Genomic DNA, 6,366 nt, shown 5'->3' with positions numbered 1-6,366 from the left:
TTTGCATTTTCAATCCCCCCCCCCTCTATTTTGTCTAACTTATATTGTGGAAACTGCAATTATTTCACAGTAGTTAATGCATTGACTAACAACTAACAATACATTTAGTACTTATCAAGCTTCTTTAAAAAAAAAAAACTTTATTTTAAGGATTTTGCTAAACATAGAACAAACAAACAACACTGTCTACAGTGTTTGATTACACACACAAATGGAAAAAGAAGAAGAAAAAAGGAAATCAAGTCAATAATATCAATAATAACAATAATGTTTAAATAAAATACGTTTTAAGCTTTTTAAACGTTAATTAATGAAAATGCAGCTGTTCATTGTTAGTTTGTGTTAGCTCAGGTTCACTCAGAATAATATTAAAAGATTTTAATAATGCATTAGTAAATGCAATTTCAATAATGTATTAGTAAATGTTAAAATTAACAGTAATTAAGAATAATAAAGACTTTATAAGTATTTTTCATTGTAGGTTCATGTTAACTAATGTTAAGAAATGAAACCTTGTTGTGACAATTCTCGTTATTACAATTTGTACTATTTTAATTTTATTTTTAAATTTTTTAAAATAAATAATAATAAATTAAGTATATTTATTTTTTGTGTTATGAACAGTAATTTTTTTTTATTCCAGGATGTATGACAAGCATAATTTGAAGGCATTTCATTTGTCAAGACTTCAAGTAGTAAAACGTGTCAAAATGGCACTGCTGCTGCTGCATGCATCACGTTGGACACGGCGATGGAATGGCAGAGGGTCAGAGGTCAAACCATTTGTCTCTCGCTCTTTCATATCTCTGTATGCAAACACAAACGGAGGCCCCGGACCGTATCTTTGAAGCTGGCCTGGAGTAAACCCTAAAGGAAATGAAGTTATCCTTCATGGAATCCCCGCTCTCATCTCCAAACGCCTGCTGCTTTCACATCCCCCTCCCTCTCCTCTCCAAGGAAAAAGCTGGAGCGTGCTTTTGGGGCCGGCTTAGTTTCATGTCTGTAACCTAGTGTCCACTCTTGCTCGCAACAGCTTGCGATAAGCCCATTAGACAGGCACATTTAGTCATATTGACTCTGGCCAGCGGAGAAAAAGCAGCGGTGAGGAGATGCAAACACGCTCCCCAGGCGCGGGATTAGGCCTGTGACTGATCCTTAAATGAGTTTGGTTAAAGACTCTAAAATTCATTTTGGAAGGGTTAAGAGCCGCTCCATTTGCCAGGTCAGCAGCATTCAGTGCTAAATAACCACTGTTTATCAGCGTCTCACACCAGAAGACACAACACTGGCCCTTCCCAGCAGTCACACTACACCTGCTGTATTCATGCATGGTGCACTTCTCTAAAAAGCATACAGGAAAGGAAATAAATGATAATAATAAAATAAAAGTTAATAAAAAGTTTTTTTTGTCATTATATTGCAGTGATTAAAAAATAAAGTAAAAAAATAAATTACAGTGATTTAAAAAAAATAAAAATAAATAACAATGTCCAGAAAAAAGCTTTAATTCTCATAGAAATCTAAAATTATCCTAATATAGACTTCAGTTATAGTGATTCATTTATGCATGATGCACTTATTTAAAAACAAAGCACACAGAAGAAAAAATAAATTATAAAAAAAGAAAGAAAGAAAGAAAGGTACTTAAAGGCTTTATTTAAAATAATGATTTATGCATGGTGTACTTCTTTTAAAAGCATACAGGAAAGAAAATAAAAGATTATATATATATATATATATATATATGTTTTTTTTATTTTATTTTTTTGCATTGTGACATAATTTTCTTATTAATTAAATACAGTACCAAATTAGGCTTCATTTTCTTCTAGTTCTTCTAATTTTCTTTTGTGTTGGAATCTCTCCCAGCATGGCAACCAGCATGGCTCAGTTCAATAGCAAAACATTACCTATTAATAACGAGTCTCACCGCTCAATGAGTCTATTAGGTTGTGTATCAGTGTGCACATGCCATGCTCACAGCAAACGTCTCTTACTGGAAGAAATGCTCCGTCGAGGTGCAGGGTTTCAACAACAGCTGCGCAATACTCAGCTTGTTCACATCATAAGGACATAAAAGATTTGGCAATCATTACAAGCAATTAGTGCAGTGGCTCCCCCACCATATGACTGAGCTCCAGTGATGTGTCGTACAACGACTGGCTGATTCTGAAAAACCATCAGCAGAACCAATAAAAACACTATCCAAGGTCAAAATGCCATATCCATGTAAAGTGGCCCCAAAAATTAGAGCCATATATAGCACTTAAAATTGACTAAATATCAGTATGGGTTTTCAGACTGAGCTTAACCCTGGGTTATTGTCAAAAATGATCCATGGCTTTACTCCAAATAAAACCAAAAACCATGGTTATAGTAGTTAAACCATATTGACCAAAATTTAACCATGGTTTTACTATACTAACCCTCGTTTAACCGTGGTATTTGTAGTAAAACTGTGGTTATACAAATGGTAAGCAATCTGCCAAAAAACATAGCTAGCCTACTACACTTTTACTATAATAAAACCATGGTTAATTTTCGTAAGGGCAGGTATTTGAAATAGTTAACCCTGGGTCATTTCAAACCCTGGTTGTGATTCACGGTTCACACTGCTCTTTTGTTTTATTAACAAATAATAATGGGTATATAAGATGACACTGTACATTATTAAACCCGGGTTAAGTTCAGTGTGAAAAGCCCTATTAGAAGTGGGGTTAGGACAGTTTGCAGCACTTTTGCGGTGTTAACCCGGCATTGCGCTGACAAACGAAACGACGCAACGTTGAATGTTACGGCTAGACGCTTAGCAACCGACAGCCAATCGCGTAGCTCATATTAACGCGCTTTGGTCAGTTACGGAAATACCGCGCGTTGTGTAAACCGTTTCAGCGGTTGAGGGGAATATGTCAAAAGATGACGGAAAACGGGTCAGTTAGACTTTAGGTAAGTTTATTCTTACCTTCATATCGTCCGAAACGTCCATTCAGGGAAAAAAAAAATATGTAAACAGGGCGCATGCTACATTCCTCCAGTCAGTGACACTGACGTCGCAAATATGCAAATAAGAACGTTAACACTGAGTTTAGGAACTTACAGTGTACAAGTCTATTGATACCCAAGATTAATTGTTAACCCCTGGTAAATTATGAGCACTGTGAAACGTGAATCAAGATAACTCAGGATTATGTTTACCTGGGATTAGAATGACCCAGGGTTAACTAGGCCCTATTTCAAGTGTGAAAACCCCATGTCAAAACCATACAAGACATCTGACATTTTAAGTGTGTTTTAAGTGTCTAAAGTGTTTCTGAGCCAAAATATATTATTTTTATAATATATTTTATGTCATAGCCTATAGGCTATATGAATATTCATTTTATTGTTTCATTAATAAACAAACTCGGATTGGAATTTTTGGCCCACAATAGTAAGGAAATTATGATTTTAAAGATTAGAGATGCTGTGGCACATCTTTCACTGATTTAAAATGAAAATGCAAATTTGTTGCATTGTTCTGTGACATTATAAGGCCATCATCTATTTTGTAAGACTGTAAAAACATAGAATTTTGCCATAATTTCTTTACAAACACAACCCACCCTGCTGTTTGAACAAAAACTGGCATGGCTTGGTAATATGCAAAGTGCCATATTAAGTCACTCAACCGCTGAGAGCCACCTTTGATAAGTATCTCTGATTCATTCTGGGAGCTTTAAGCTCAAGTGAAATCGTACAGGGGATTTCTTCATTACTCAACATCACATTTATTCTCCTCTGCTAACGTGTTTGTTCTACTTCCTCGACCTCCAGAGCAGGTGTGATGTACCTGTGCCAGGTTTTCTCAGACGTCTCAATTAGGTTATCTACAATCTCGCTTGACACTATTTGATACTGTGACCAAAAGACTGGAATCAAATATCTAATTTTTAAAAGAACAGCTCACTTAAAAATAAAGAAAATCCTGTCATGTGTGTGTGTCGGCCCAAACCCTAATTTTGTATTTGAGCAACTGTTTTCCATATAATAAAGGCAAATTGTGATTTTTACTGTCAAGCTTAAAAAAGGACAATAAATAAATAAATAAAATAATGCAAAATCAAATGTAAGAAAATAATTTTTTGCAGTGTAGGCTAGTTCATGCAATGCATGCACTATATTTTAAGTTATATATGGACTCTTATTTAAAAAGAAAAATTAGAAGTCATGCAAGTTTGGAACATGAGATTTTTGAGGAAAAGTTGACATTTGCTGTAAGAGAACTCAACAAAACTCAATAATCAGTTTAGTCCTAGTCACTCAGTACAATGTAACACTTTAGTGTAGTCACAATACCGTGCTTAGCCTCAGTGGAAATCAATAGAAACTTTACATTTGCCTTTGGGAATTGAGCTCTTTTCTTCTTCTGAAGGATTTGGATGAGAGCCAGAGCACAAGTCACTTGCACTTTTCCCTTCAGGGGAAAAAAAAACTGTCATTTGTGGTTTGCTGGTGGTGTTCTGGAGGCCGGCCAGATGACATTCGAAAACCTAAGAGCTTTACACCTTTTAATTTTTGAGACCAGTTCCCTTTTTTTCTCTTCTAAATAAGGACACATCGCATGTGAACGACAGGTGAACTGTGTCAGCTTGAGAACAGGTGCATTCAGAATCATCTGAGTTCATATCGGCCTCTATCAATGACATGAGCTGGTGATAAGGCTGATTGCTCGGTTGCCTGGAGAACTTAAATACATATATTTATGAATGCATTTGTGTGTTTTGCCACACAAAAACTTTGTTACCGGTCAAATGTTTGGACATGTCTCATCCTTTATTATGACCAATTTCTTCATTTGACAAGAATAGTAAATTCATAAAAACTATAAAGTAGTAAAAGTTAAAGTATGGGAATGATTTAGTGACAAACACATGTTGCAAATCTGAGCTTCTTCCCAACTTCTTGAGGCCCATCCTGGCATGCTTTTAAACACTATAGTGAAAGATGGACATGTGCAATGATGCTTTTTCACATGCAATTTTCATTTTGTATTCATTTATAGCTTTAATTTAGGTGTAGCCAAAACTAATTCAAAGCACTCAAGCATTTGCAAAAATATGTTCTGAGAACGTTTCCATTAAGCTATGAAAATGTTAAAACACAAAAAAATAAAAAAAAATAAAAACTTTTTCTTGATTATGTGAATGTTAAACACAAAATTAAAGGGGAACGTTTTATTTTATTTTGCAAACATTAGGGGAACATTACTTTTGAATGTTCTCTAAACCATCATAGATGAATATCCTAAATTTTTCAGAAAAACATTCCATAAACAATGCATAAATAACATTTTTGTTTTGCTAATGGTTTGAGAACGTTATAACTTTGAATGAATGTTCTATTAACGTTACTGAATGAATATTTGTTCATAATGTTGAGAGATCCTTGCCAGAACGTTCTGAGAACGTTCACTGTTAGAAGGTTTTTAATGTCAGAAATTCAGTCAAATGTGTCTGAAACTGTTGACTGGTGATGTACACTACAAAATAGTTGCTTTTCCTTATAAATACAGATAAAAATACCAATAACAGGTTTGTTGCCCTTAAAAGTGGGTTGATAAGAGGTAGCTGTGCAGACTTACCTGTCCAGGTGAAGACAGTGTTGGAGGTGCGATCAGGAAGGCCTCTGCTTGATTCCTTTGGTTTCTGCTTGTTTCTCAAATGTGGGTCTAATTCTAGGCCTCCTACAGACTCAACAGGGAACACGACACGCTGGAATTGTGGAGTGCCACATTACTAACCTCAATGACTAATACTGCTAGTGACAAGAGTGTGTGTGTGAGTGCACCTGATGTGGGTGTGCTCAAGACTTCAAGTAAGAGTTAGTGAAGGAATGCCTGCTTCATTGACTCCCGTTGCACTTTTATACACAGGCCTTATTAAGTTGTGTAAACATTGCCTCAGAGCCCCATTCCCAGCCTGAAGGCGTTTGACATGCCAGTCCGTTGTTGTGGACCACTAACCCCCACCCTCAAAGGAGGAAAGGAACTGCCTGATTAAATGTCTGACATCCGGTTTTTAATCTTAAATGACAACAGTTATAAGAAATATGATCGGGGTAAATACGGCAAGATGGTTTAGATGTTTTGTGAATTTTTATTTCATTTCGGTCCATAGATTTTTGATTTTATTGGTGTATGTGCACAAAATCATATAACCAAAAGAAAGAAATTAATTATTGTCATTATAATTATCGTTTTATAGAATAAGTTTCTGCAAAATATATAGAATTTTTATTTGGAGTATATACGAATTGGTCAAAAATAAAAATGTCACCCCACAATAAAAAGAATATATCACATCATAGGAAATGAATCTTTTGCATAAA

The 6,366-nt window shown here is 35.2% G+C and overlaps 1 protein-coding gene across 1 annotated transcript in view; it reads right to left on the bottom strand.

Moving 5' to 3' along the window:
• Positions 1-5,858, bottom strand: part of LOC107724522 (SAM pointed domain-containing Ets transcription factor-like) — a 13,817-nt gene extending 7,959 nt beyond the window's left edge. Inside the window, exon 1 of the mRNA XM_016533500.1 lies at positions 5,621-5,858. The gene's annotated coding sequence lies outside the window, so the exon portion shown is untranslated. The remainder of the gene's footprint in view (positions 1-5,620) is intronic.
• Positions 5,859-6,366: the final 508 nt, after the last annotated feature.

This window comes from Sinocyclocheilus rhinocerous, unplaced genomic scaffold (assembly GCF_001515625.1).
Source record: "Sinocyclocheilus rhinocerous isolate Xijiao unplaced genomic scaffold, SAMN03320098_v1.1 scaffold1206, whole genome shotgun sequence".
Lineage (NCBI taxonomy): Eukaryota > Metazoa > Chordata > Actinopteri > Cypriniformes > Cyprinidae > Sinocyclocheilus > Sinocyclocheilus rhinocerous.
This window is presented reverse-complemented; position numbering and strand designations above follow the sequence as displayed.